General features: G+C 42.9%; 1 pseudogene; it reads right to left on the bottom strand.

The window, feature by feature from the left end:
• Window positions 1–11,184: 11,184 nt before the first annotated feature.
• LOC112408948 (40S ribosomal protein SA pseudogene) lies at window positions 11,185–12,038 on the bottom strand (annotated as a pseudogene).
• Window positions 12,039–13,315: the final 1,277 nt, after the last annotated feature.

Below are 13,315 nucleotides of genomic sequence, written 5' to 3'. Positions count from 1 at the left end.
GGCATGTGGGATCTTAGTTCCCCGACCAGGGATTGAAGCCATGCCCCCTGCATTGGGAGCATGGAGTCTTAACCACTGGACCACCAGGGAGGTCCCAGGATCAGCTGAGGATTTTGTTGTGACCCACCACAAACCAATTTTTCTATCTGTTCAGTGTTGCTTTCATCTGTTCCCATAGGTACAGTCCCAAGAGGACTCCACAGCAAAGGTCCTGCATATGACTTGCTGTCTCAGAAGTCTTCTTCATCCTAGAGAACCCAAACTGCAATGTGAATACTTGCTGTCTTAATTTAGGTATCAAGCAAGTGCTAAGTGTATGGAATATGGCAGTGAGAAAAGAGCCTACAATTCAGTTGTTCATCTATTCCAGTTACTGTGCTTCCCTGATCTAGGCTATGACTTGGTTAAAATATATTGCTGCCTGCACAGGTCAACCTTGCTGCGGATATTCACAGGGTCCTGCTGCTGCACCTCTCTTAACCCCTGTACTTTTGGGCATGTCTCATCACTGCCTATGGCTGTGCCACTAGTCACCTTGATGCTACTGGCTTGGCTCTGCCATGCTAGCTATGCTAGACCCTGTTGATAACCTGTTCTCAACCTCTACTTCCCTCGATATGTCTGTTCTTTTCACTGCTGTCTGATTGAAGCTTATCTCCATCTTTGCCCATATTTGTTCTCTGAATCTTTCGCTTGTGAGGAAACCTGTTCCCCTTCTTGTGTCTTTCTCCTTTATGGGGGTCTTTCCCTAGTGGTAAAAGCTTTTATTTTCATCATCCAGCCCTCTGTGGAGGTCATTTTCTTGTCAGAAATGCAGACGCCTTTGAGTGATTGATTTCTTTTGTATATTTGTTTTCATGTACTTCTCTTCTGCCTTGGATATATAGACATCCCAGGGGGCTGGTTAGGGTTAGATGGAGAGTGTTTTAAGAATAGCCTCATATTGTACCCAGAATAACAGTTCCCTTTTCTACACTCAGGCCCTGATACGAAGCCTCTCCCTCCTGAGACTCCTCCCTACTTATGGTAACTTTTCCTTCAGTGGCCTGCTTGTTGCTGTTTGGAGCATAGCTTCCCTTGGGACCTCCCCAATCTATCAGAAATGTCTGTATTTGTCTAGACCTCAATTATGAACACAGTTCAAGTTCTTTCCCATGGGGGTCCTAGGCCCATACCAGTAAAAGGATGCAGCTAGATTCTTATCTAAGTGTCCACAAACATTCCGTGACCGTTACCCTTAATAGCCTGGTGCGCATAGATGACCTCTGGACAGGAGGGCGCCTAGTTCCACATGCTAGCATATCTGAATCTCAGCCAGAATGCATTGCTATATACAACTTTGGGGTCCCATGAAGTGATAATGTGTGATAGGAAGAGAACTGGACCTGGATTCAGGAGATCTGGAGTCTTGTTAGTGCCACAAACGCATTGCTTTTTAGCTCTTTGAGTCTCAGTTTCCACAATCAAAAATGAAGGAGTTAGACTAGATCATGTCTAAAAAGTCTTTCAGTTCTATCACTTTATGATTTTTTTCTGGCCACTTGTGTCATCTTTCCACTCTTTATTACCATGACTTTAATTGGCTCTGGCGTGAACTCTCCGAGGGATGACATTTTCAAAACACTTTGCTGCTGGAATGCAGATGATGCTTTTCCAGGGTTGACACATATGCATTTCTTTGTGTGACCTCTGAAACCCAGCACAGAATTTTCCATCACAGTCTGCCTGGAGAGGCCTGGAGAGGCCCATCCAGGATAGCTCCTTTGTAACAGATTTTGGATAGAAAGCGTTAGGTTCACCTTGTGCCCAGATAATATTGAAAGCTGGAAGGAAATCAGCTGGTTGGAGATTTTTTGAAAATGTATTTACTCCCCTAATATGAAATCCTTGAATTCAGCATACAACAAAAAGCAAAGAGTAATAATGAGTGCATTATACATGCATATAACAAGAAATTCAACAATTAGAATGTCTGTAAACCAGTTCTACAGGATCAAATGCTGTCAGTACATAATGTGAATGTTTTAACATAGGGTGTAAAGCCCAAAGACAGAATCACAAGGCTAAAAAGAACTGTATGAAGATATCTACGTTTCCTTTTCTGAAGTGTAGACGAGCCTCAATTAAGCCACTGAAAGATTATCAGTGTTACACCTAATCAAAAACCAACAGAGAATCTACAACCCTCAGGAAGAAGCACTTTCTCTTTCTCTTCACAGTAATTCAATGTCTAGAAAGCCTTCCTGTCACCACTGTCTCCATTCAGGGGAGGTATTAGGCAGGTAACTAGTACAGAGACACTTACAAAGTCGGCCTTCTTCTCCAGTCTCTGTCATCCATGGTCTTACCAATTCTTTCTTTAAAAGGCCACCCTAATCTGTTCTCTATCTTTGTCACACCTAACCTGCTTTGGTTTAGGCCCTCGTCATTTCTAATCTGGATTACTGTAATTGTCTCTTCATTCAGTAAACTCCAGTTCCATGACAAAAGTAGAAACATGGGACCCAATGCAAGACTGATATTCCCAGCCACTATAAAATTTCACATTCTCTTGTAAGCATGGGAGGTAAGATTGACCAGCAATGGTCTGGCAGGCATGTGTAAGGGAATTGGAGAGGGATGGAAATATTTATACAATGTTGGGCACACCTGTACCAAAGACTTGAAGAAAGATACCTTGGTACCATGAATGATATAGTTTCTGTATTCCTGGGCACTTGTATGGACTTAAGGGAAGGTGTGAAGTTAACTGGGTTCTGATCAGAGGTTATGACTCATCCTGTTTTTTTCCTACACTACCCAGGCGGTACTACTTCCTTTTCCTATCTATTTTTCAGGATTTTGTTTTGGCCCTGGGATTGAGCTCACACAGTCCTGCCATACTTTTCTACATTAGATGCATTAGCTTAGTTTTTCTACCACTTCAGTCTCATACTCCTTTAGTCCATCCTTTACATTACTGCTAAAGTCATTTTTTTCTAAAATGCAAATATTTTCGTGTATTCTCCCACTCATCGTCCTTCATTGGTTCCCCACTGTCTTCAAGGTACCATCCAATCTTCTTGTTGGAATAAACATGGCCTTTTATTATCTAGCTGTTGCTTACCACTCCTGCTTTTCCTTCATTATGCCTTCTTGCTCTTGTGTATGCTCTCATCTCAGTCTTGTATACCTGTTTATCTCCTGGGACTTGGCTGATTCCAGCTCATCCCAAGAGTCTCCGGTACTGGAAAGTCATTTCTAATCTCCCTTCATACTTTTAATTATGCTGATCTCAGTGCGGTTCCATTCTTTACTCCTGTGAGTTCCCACAGAATCCTGAACTTGTTTCTATCATAATAGTCATCACACAGTATAACAATTATTTGTTTCTTGTTTATCCCTGGCCTGGTTGGAAGCTTCTTGAGGCCTAGATCTTTGTTTCATTTTTATATCTTCTGCTGTAGCAGGAGATTGGCCCATAGTGGATGATCAGTAAGTGTGGGTTGGATAAATGAGGTTGAAGACCTTCCTAAGAGGGTTATCTACAGAAGGTTGTTTTTTTTTTTTTTTTAACGAGTAGTACAAGGTTTAACTAGACAACCTCTAAAGTTCTTTCTAGCTCTTAGATACATGATTTTATGCTATATTGGGGACCTTGAGATAAAATGCTCAGAAAGTAGGGCTTCCCTGGTGGCGCAGTGGTTGAGAGTCTACCTGCCGATGCAGGGGACATGGGTTCGTGCCCCGGTCCGGGAGGATCCGGAGCGGCTGGGCCCGTGAGCCATGGCCGCTGAGCCTGTGCATCCGGAGCCTGTGCTCCGCAACGGGAGAGGCCACAACAGTGAGAGGCCTGCGTACCACAAAAGAAAAAAATTCTCAGAAAGTAGCTGCTTCTACATAACACACATTTTTCTTGTTAGGGTATTTAATTTGGTGATTTTGATCTTTTACATGGTTCAGTTCACAGCATGAATCCTCTTTTCAAAAGGTTCTTCTAAGTCAGTCATTTAACTGACAGAAATAATTTTCATTATCTTTGTTCAAACAATTTGATTAGATGTATTACTCAGTGATTTTATTCTGTATCTCTAAGATCCTATCAATGTACCTACAGTGTCAAAGAGTTTGATAGGGAACAGGAATTAGGTGTGGGTTGAAAAGACATAGGCAGACATAGTCCTAAGAGTAAACCAGATCATCTAAGGATCAAGGTTCAAGAGCCAGAATTCAGATGAGCTGTCTGACAGTGTCACAGACATGTTGTCACAACCTGGCAGTGGAATAAACCTGGGCAGAGGAACAGAGATCAAGAGAGCTCAGAACGCTCAGTATAGAGCAAGACAGGACCAATAGCCTAAAGTCTTAGCAGGTAGAGATAGGGGAAGAGCTGGGAAAGGGTCAGGGACAAGAAGGAAGACCAAAGCAGGAGCGAAAACAGATTCAAAGAACAAAACCTTGACTCTGAGGTAGAATCTGACCCGGTCAGAAGATTCTTGATGCTCTTAGTATAGCAGAAATGAACATCAGCTTTGCTGGAAGTAATCTGAGGTTAGCAAATAGGAGCAGAAGTTGACTATTGGAGTCCTGTGGCATTTCTTATGGTACTTTTACTTGTTTTATAGTCTCTTATAAGCATATCTACTGTCTCCTGTTACACAGTGAACTCCTTGTGAACGAAGACCACGGTTTTCTCTCTATTACACTGAGTGTAGTACTTTGCATATACCTGGTGCTCAGTAGTATGTAATGAATTAAGTTACAGCAGTTAGGAATTACATTATTAATGCTCCCTGGAGAATACTGAGTGGCTCTAGTGATTCCCAGAATGTTCATTTAAGCCATCTGTAGATTCAGTTGTTTTTAATGCCAGTCACTGATTTTTTTTTTTCTGGGTAATTGAATATTTAAGGTCTGTGTGACCCTGGAAAATAAGTAATGCTCTTAGGAGATGTATTGAGATCTCTAATGAGTAAAAAAAAAAAAGAGTAAGTTTTCTTGGGACAAGATCCCTGTCAGAATGCCTCCCTATTGAGTGAGAATATCAGATTGTTTGCTCATGAAAGGATCAACAGCTGACACCAGTGGAATAAGTTTAAGATTCAAATTTATCTCAGTGTCTCATAATTTAAAAAGAATGGTGTTGAAAACTCTGTAAAATTTAGAAACTCAATATGGTGAATCAGTTTCTGCTTTCTTGATAAAGTATCCTTCTGCTTTTAGGACTGTACACCTCTGCAGCCAGAACGATATTCTAGAAGGAACAGCCATTTAGAAACACTGAGCTTTCAGAATCTTATGTAATACACACTTATGATACAATATCAAATTTAACCCCGACAAATGAGTACTGGAGCCTCACAAGGAATGGCTCACATCTTCTGATTTTTTTCTGAATCTATTTCTATACCAACTGGAGTCAAAACATCCTTCTACTTGCTTGGCCTTCCTAATCGTTTTCAGCTTCTTTTTCCTCCTTGCTAAATGATGAAAATAATCCAACTTTATAGTTTTCCAAGGTCAATATGGTGGCCCTATAGAGAGAGTGAATTGAGATTAAGAATTCAGTTTTAATTCTGGGAGCTTGACACAAAATTGGTTTAATTTGATCTATTTGATTTTAGTTCTTTAATTTCCTCATAAAGGAAATTTAATTTTCACCTGATGGATTTTGCTGATTACCCTTTGCCCTGTCTTGTGCTAGGCAAAATTCCAAGTAGATTTGGAGTCCGAAGTGTTGGATTGGAGTCTCAGTTTCACCATTCATTAGCTATGTGAGTGTGGGTAATCACCAGAGGCTTAGTATTTTCACTTGAAAAATAAGAATAAAAACCTCTTGCCCTGGGTGGATTAGATGAAAGACTGTATGTCAAGGTATTCTGACAGCACCATGATCATTACCTAAATTTTTGCTTTATTTGTTTATGAATGGAAACTCTCAGAAAGTTAGTTCCTCTACTGTCTTAACTTTTAACCTGAAATCCTTAAGGCAAAACTCAATCAATGTTAACCAAAGACAAATAGAAACTAAAAATCGTCATCACCATCACCACCCTCAACATCACAGTACAAGGTATACAGGGATAAAAAACCATATCAGGCTAAGAGAAAGGCCCTCTACTGCTTGGAAGAACAAATAAGCCAGCAGTGCTTTTTGCTATGCAGAATCAATCCAGTAGAAAACTACCTACTTTGGTATGATTTGAGGGGTAGTAAAAACATTTCTGTCCTAAAATAGAATCCTGCTAATGACCTACAGTAGAAAGTGAAAAAAACATGGGAAACTGGGCTAGTTTCACATACTTTGTGAGACTTCCAATTGTCTTAGGGAGGATCTACGGGGTCTGGGGACAATGTCAGAGGTGACACTTAGGGTTTCAATGATCAGCGGCATTTTAAAAATGGGGTTTCAAATTTATATTCTCTGGGGTTTTTTTTGTTTTTCTGTTTTTTGTTTTTTTTGCATCTACATGGAGGAGGTGAAAGATGTAGGGGAACGCTACAAGAAGATAACAGAACTTTAGAAACTATGACCCCAAAACATTCTTCTCTACCTGTTCCACTGATTAATGATTGATTGTAGGTGGGTAATATGATATGATGGACAGTAACCTGGCCTGGGGTCAAGATATCTGGGTTCCAGGCTTGTCTTTACTATTAAAAATTTTTGTTTTGCCTTTTAGTCCTTCATAACTCTGAGGCTCAGTTTCCATTCTTTTGAAGTAAAGGGGTTGAATAAATATCCTCTTAGTTTCTTCCTTTGGAAAACATTATTGAGCTCTTTTTTTAAAAAAATTAATTTATTTAATTTATTTATTTTTGGCTGAGTTGGGTCTTCATTGCTGTGTGCGGACTTTCTCTAGTTGCTGCGAGCGGGGGCTATTCTTCACTGCGGTGCACGGGCTTCTCATTGCAGTGGCTTCTCTTGTTGCAGAGTACGGGCTCTAGGCATGTGGGCTTCAGTAGTTGTGGCATGCAGGCCCAGTAGTTGTGGCACTCGGGCTCTAGAGTGCAGGCTCAGTAGTTGTGGCGCGTGGGCTTAGTTGCTCCACGACATGTGGAATCTCTCCAGACCAGGGATCGAACCCGTGTCCCCTGCATTGGCAGGTGGATTCTCAACCACTGCGCCACCAGGGAAGCCCCCGTTATTGAGCTCTTGTTTCTTGTTTAGTACTATGACACAAAATAAATAAGACACAGGCCCTACCCTTAAAGAGCTTACAGACTAAGAGGGCAGATAGAAGGGTAGACAAATATGTGTAGTAAAGGAATACTAATATTAAGCTAGATGTCTGTCTAGGTCTCTTCTAATTCTAATGTTTTATTATTTTTAAACTGTCCTATAAAATACCAAGGGTTAATTATTAGCAATTACCAGCACAACTTTACTTTATTGTAATTTTGTCAGGGATTCTGTTGTCCAGTGACCTTCCTATTCACTGAAAATCATTTTTGACAATATGTCACTGCCTGTTTTAGATATTTTTACGTAATACAATGAACTTCCTAACTTAAAAAGGGATGGGGCTTCCCTGGTGACGCAGTGGTTGAGAGTCCGCCTGCCGATGCAGGGGACACGGGTTTGTGCCCCGGTTCGGGAAGATCCCACATGCCTCAGAGCGGCTAGGCCTGTGAGCCATGGCCGCTGAGCCTACGCGTCTGGAGCCTGTGCTCCACGACGGGAGAGGCCACAACAGTGAGAGGCCCGTGAACCAAAAAAAAAAAAAAGGGGATTATTTTAATGTACTTGACCCATATTATTCATACCATTATATGTCACCCCAGATTCACCAGGATACAACAATAACAATTATTGCTAATGCCACTGTTAATTATTCATGTTAGTGTCATCCACTAAAGTCATTCCAGAATTTCCTGGGTAGATTTAGGCAGTTTCTCTTCCATACTACCATCTCCTTTCCTATCTTCCTCTTCCTTCTTTCCTTCCTTCCTTCTATGCTCACAGTGTTACTACAATTCTTTATTATCTTATCTCCTCCACTAAAATATAAACTCCTCCAGGGTGCAGGCCTCTTACCTATGTGAATACCCTGGCACATAGCACAGTCTCTGGGCACAGTGTAGATATTCATTGCATGTTAGTTGAATGAAAGAATGAATTTGATTATCTTAACTATTGCTCTTTAGACAATGCAGTGTTTTAAATCATAATTTCTTATTGGATATCCAGCGGACTTCTGGACATTATACATCTGTTTATGTTTAAAGAAAGGGACTTCAGTTGAATGTCATTTTACAGACTTTCAGACTAGCTTATTCCTTTTTTTAAAGGGTTTCTTTGCCTTTTTTTTTTGGCGGTACATGGGCCTCTCCCGCTGCGGAGCACAGGCTCCGGACGCGCAGGCTCAGCGGCCATGGCCCACAGGCCCAGCCGCTCCGCAGCATGTGGGATCCTCCCAGACCGGGGCACGAACCCGCGTCCCCTGCATCGGCAGGCAGACTCTCAACCACTGCGCCATCAGGGAAGCCCTCTTTCTCTTTTTGAAAGAACACACCGTCTCCATAACCTGAACCATCCACCCCCAATTCTCCTCTCCCCCACCCTCATGCCTACTTTCAGTGGCACATGTATGATGCAGCACCATTTTGGGGCAGAATTTTATAAAGAGGAGGGACACTGGATCCATTCAGGTGGTGGAGAGGTGAAAGAACAGCTCATGTGTTTCTTTGTTTTCTGTCATTTTTTCCTCTCCTCATTAAGGCCTGTAAAGACAGCCTGTGTGAAAGAATCTGAAGGCTAAATATGACACCATGGGATACCCAAGTAGTAGTGGAGTGGGGGGGAGGGGTTGGATGTGAAGATGTGAGGAAAGAATTTGGATCCTGAACCAGCTTCAGCTCAGTTGCCAACTGATCAAATGTCCCTTTGGTTCCCTGAACTTATCCATGAAATTTGTGTCTTGGAAAAACTGCATTTGAACTTGGCAGGACACAAGTTTTATGTTTATCAGAGTCGAGTTTTAAGTGTTTTGTGTTCTCTTTCCCCAAGTGCTCCATGTGCTCTGAATAATCCTACCTTCTCCCCAATCCACAGTAGCGAAGAAATGCTGCTCAGGGTATGGAAAGATCAAAAAATATTAGCTTCAGAACTTGTCTAAGTTTTTTTCCATTGGCCAGGGACAATGCCAGATTCCCCATCCATTCTGGCCATGGACAAGCCAGTAACATCCACATTAATCTAGACTATGTTGACTTCATCCTGTTCTGACAACATGTAATATTATGTGTCTTGTTTAATCACACAATAGAAGGACACTTCTCACTGAGTCATTCATTCAACATGTTCCAACTGTGGAACATTTGATCATGCTTTTAATATTTATGTGGTGCCATGAATGTACATGACAGGGAAATCACACTTGGAGGAAAAAAAAAAAGGTTGTGCTCTCAGGAGACTAGTGTGGAGGAATGTACTCTTTCAAGCAAGCAGAAAAGTTTGAGATCAACTCAGAAGGGTGAGCAGGCATATTTAAAATTCACCTTAGTGCAAGGTGTCATTGAGATTCATTTAATCATGCGAAAAATATTTATTAACTATCTACCTTTGTGGGCACTGTGCTAGGTGTTGGGGCATAAACTCTATGCCCTTACAGAGCTTAAGAAAAATATTGAACAAGTGACTATGAGTGTGAAGAGGGTCATAAAATAGATTATATAGAGACAGCATATGCAATATACAGAAGTATAAACCAAGAAGAGCTAACCTTCATCATGGGGTTGACACCTTCTTGGAAGTGATATTTTATTTATTTAAAAAATTCTAAGTGTTTATTGCCATGAATTTTCTCAAAGTGAACAGATGGGTGTAACTACCCAGATGAAGAAGTAAAGCATCACCAGAACTCAAGAATCCCCCGTAATGTCCTCTCCCAGCCCCGACCTCCAATACCCAAAGGGAACTGGGATCCTATCACCAAATATTATTTTTCCTAGTTTTTATAAATGAATTTCTACAACATGTACTCTTTTGTGGTAGCTTCTTCCACTCAATGACAATCATTCATAGCTGTTGCATGTGGCTGTAGTTTCCTGATTATCACTGTCATATGGTATTACATTGTATAAATACATAAGAATTTATCCATTCTACTTTTTTTTATTTTAAATTTTAATGTTTTTGGCCATGCCATGCAGCATGTGGGATCTTAGTTGCCCAACCAGGGATTGAACCCGTGCCCCTTGCATTGGAAACGCAGAGTCAACCACTGGACTGCCAGGGAAGTCCCTATCCATTCTACTTTTGATGGCCATTTAGATCTTTCCCAGTTTTTGGTCATCATTGCTGCTGAGAACATTCTTTTATGTTTGGTGTGCATCTAGTTGCATTTCTTTTTTCTTTTCTTTTCTTTTTTATTGAAGTACAGTTGTTTATAATGTTGTGTTAATTACTACTGTACAGAAAAGTGGTTCAGTTATACATATATATACATTCTTTTCTTAAAATACTCTTTTCCATTATGGTTTATCATAGGATATTGAATATAGTTCCCTGTGCTATACAGTAGGACCTTGTTGTTCATCCGTTCTATATATAAAAGCTTAATCTGCTAACCCCAACCTCCCACTTCATCCCTATCCCAACCCCCTCCCCCTTGGCAACCACCAGTCTGTTCTCTATGTCTGTGAGTCTGTTTCTGTTTTGTAGATAGGTTCACTTGTGTCATATTTTAGATTCCACTTATAAATGATATCATATGGTATTTATCTTTCTCTTTCTGACTTACTTCACTTTGTATGATAATCTCTAGTTGCATCCATGTTGCTGTGAATGGCATTATTTCGTTCATTTTTATGGCTGAGTAATATTCCATTGTATATATGTACCACATCTTCTTTGTCCATTCATCTGTTGACAGACATTTAGGTTGTTTCCATGTTTTCTCTATTGTTAATAGTGCGGCTATGAAATAGCGGTGCATGTATCTTTTTGAATTATAGTTTTGTCTGGATATTTGCCTAGGAGTGGGATTGCTTGATCATATTGGTAATTCTATTTTTAGTTTTCTGAGGAACCTCCATACTGTTTTCCACAGTGGCTGCACCAACTTACATTCCTACCAACAGTGTAGGAGGGTTCCCTTTTCTCTGCATCCTCTCCAGCATTTGTTATTCGTAGACTTTTTTTTTTTTTAACTGTTTGTTTTCCGTCAACCTATTTCCATTTTAAGAGTGTGGAAGAACAGCTTAAGATGATTCAATGGTTGTTCCTACCCATTCAGTGGCCTGAGCAGTGGGAGCTGCAGACCAGTCTTCAGTGGCAGGCTGAGCACTCCAGTCTTCAGTGGGGAACGGCTGAATAGGCACAGAGGGCACCTGCACACATTCGGACCAGTCTGCCACCTCAGGTTGAGAAGCAGTGAACTCGGGATCTGGAACAGACCATTCACTCTGAAATTCCTCCTTGGTCACAGCTTTCTTGGCTGTCACCTGCTCTTCCTTTTCAATCTCTTCAGGATCTCTGTAGAAGCAGAGATCAGCCATGACCTCCCATGGTTGTTCACAGGAGATGGTACCACACATGTGCAGAACATCCTCGGCGAGCATTCACCACATCAGACCCACTGACTGGGCTCCCTTCTTGTTGCATGGGATGGCAATGTCCACATAATACAGAGGAGAGTCTGCGTTACACAAAGCAATAGTAGGCAGGTTAACGTAAGAGGCCTCTGTGAGAGGCTGGTGGTCAGCTCTGGGATCAGTAACCACTGGAAGTCTTGGCTCCTGGAAGGCTGCCTGGATCTGGTCAGTGAAGGTTCCAGGAGTGAAGTGGCTCACAATAGGAGTGGCTCCGGTGGCAGCAGTAAACTTCAGCACAGCTCACTGGCCAATATTCCTGGAGGATATGACACTGACATCAGCTGGGTTTTCAATGGCAATAATGGGACGAGCTGCCAACAGAAGCTTCTCCCAGGTTCCCTTCCTTTTGTACATGTACTATTCCATTTGGAAGTCAAGGTTGCTGCCACCTAAGTGGGTTCCTGCTGCAAGGAATTTGAAGACATCCTCTCCCTTTGCAGGGCATCAAGGTCTCCAGACATTGTGGAAGTTTCCCTTTAAGTTACAATGGGAGGGCTAGAGCTTCAAGATGGCAGAAGAGTAAGATGCAGAGATCACCTTCCTCCCCACAAATGCATAAGAAATGCATCTATATGTGGAACAACCCCTACAGAACACCTACTGAAAGCTGGCAGAAGACCTCAGACCTCCCAAAAGGCAAGAAACTCCCCACGTACCTGGGTAGGGCAAAAGAAAAAAGAAAAAACAGAGACAAAAGAGTGGGGACGGGTCCTGCACCAGTGGGAAGGAGCCGTGAAGGAGGAAAGGTTTCCACACACTAGGAAGCCCCTTCGCGGGCGGCGGAGACTGTGGGTGGCGAAGGGGGGAAGCTTCAGAGCCACGGAGGGGAGAGCAGCAACAGGGGTGCAGAGGGCAAAGCAGAGAGAGTCCTGCAGGGAGGATCGGTGCCTGCAAGCTCTCACCAGCCCGAGAGGCTTGTCTGCTCACCCGCCGCGACAGGTGGGAGCTGGGAGCTGAGGCTCCGGCTTTGGAGGTTAGATCCCAGGGAGAGGACTGGGGTTGGCTGCGTGAACACAGCCTGAAGGGGGCTCGTGCACCACAGCTAGCTGCGAGTGTGTCCAGGAAAAGGTGTGGAGCTGCCAAAGAGGCGAGAGACTTTTTCTTCCCTCTTTGTTTCCTGGTGCGCGAGGAGATGGGATTAAGAGCGCTGCTTAAAGGAGCTCCAGAGACGGGTGCGAGCCGCGGCTAAAAGCGCGGACCCCAGAGATGGGCATGAGACGTTAAGGCTGCTGCTGCTGCCACCACGAAGCCTCTGTGCGAGCACAGGTCACTCTCCACACCTCCCCTCCCAGGACTTGTGCAGGCGCCACTGCCAGGGTCCTGGGATCCAGGGACAACTTCCCCGGGAGAACGCACGGCACGCCTCAGGCTGGTGCAACGTCATGCCGGCCTCTGCTGCTGCACGCTCGCCTCGCATTCCGTACCTCTCCCTCCCCCCGGTCTGAGTGAGCCAGAGCCCCCGAATCAGCTGCTCCTTTAACCCCATCCTTTCTGATTGGTAACAAGTGCCCTCAGGTGACCTACACGCAGAGGCGGGGCCAAATCCAAAGCTGAGCCCCTGGGAGCTGTGAGAACAAAGAAGAGAAAGGGAAATCTCTCCCAGCAGCCTCAGAAGCAGCGGATTAAAGCTCCACAATCAACTGGACGTACCCAGCATCTGTGGAATACATGAATAGACAACGAATCATCCCAAATCGAGCCAGTGGACTTTGGGGACAACGATATATACATTTATATA

The sequence above is a fragment of the Neophocaena asiaeorientalis genome, unplaced genomic scaffold, assembly GCF_003031525.2.
Source record: "Neophocaena asiaeorientalis asiaeorientalis breed wild unplaced genomic scaffold, Neophocaena_asiaeorientalis_V1.1 scaffold182, whole genome shotgun sequence".
In the NCBI taxonomy this organism is placed as follows: Eukaryota; Metazoa; Chordata; class Mammalia; order Artiodactyla; family Phocoenidae; genus Neophocaena; species Neophocaena asiaeorientalis.
Note: the sequence above shows the minus strand (reverse complement) of the source record. Positions and strands in the feature narration are given on the sequence as shown.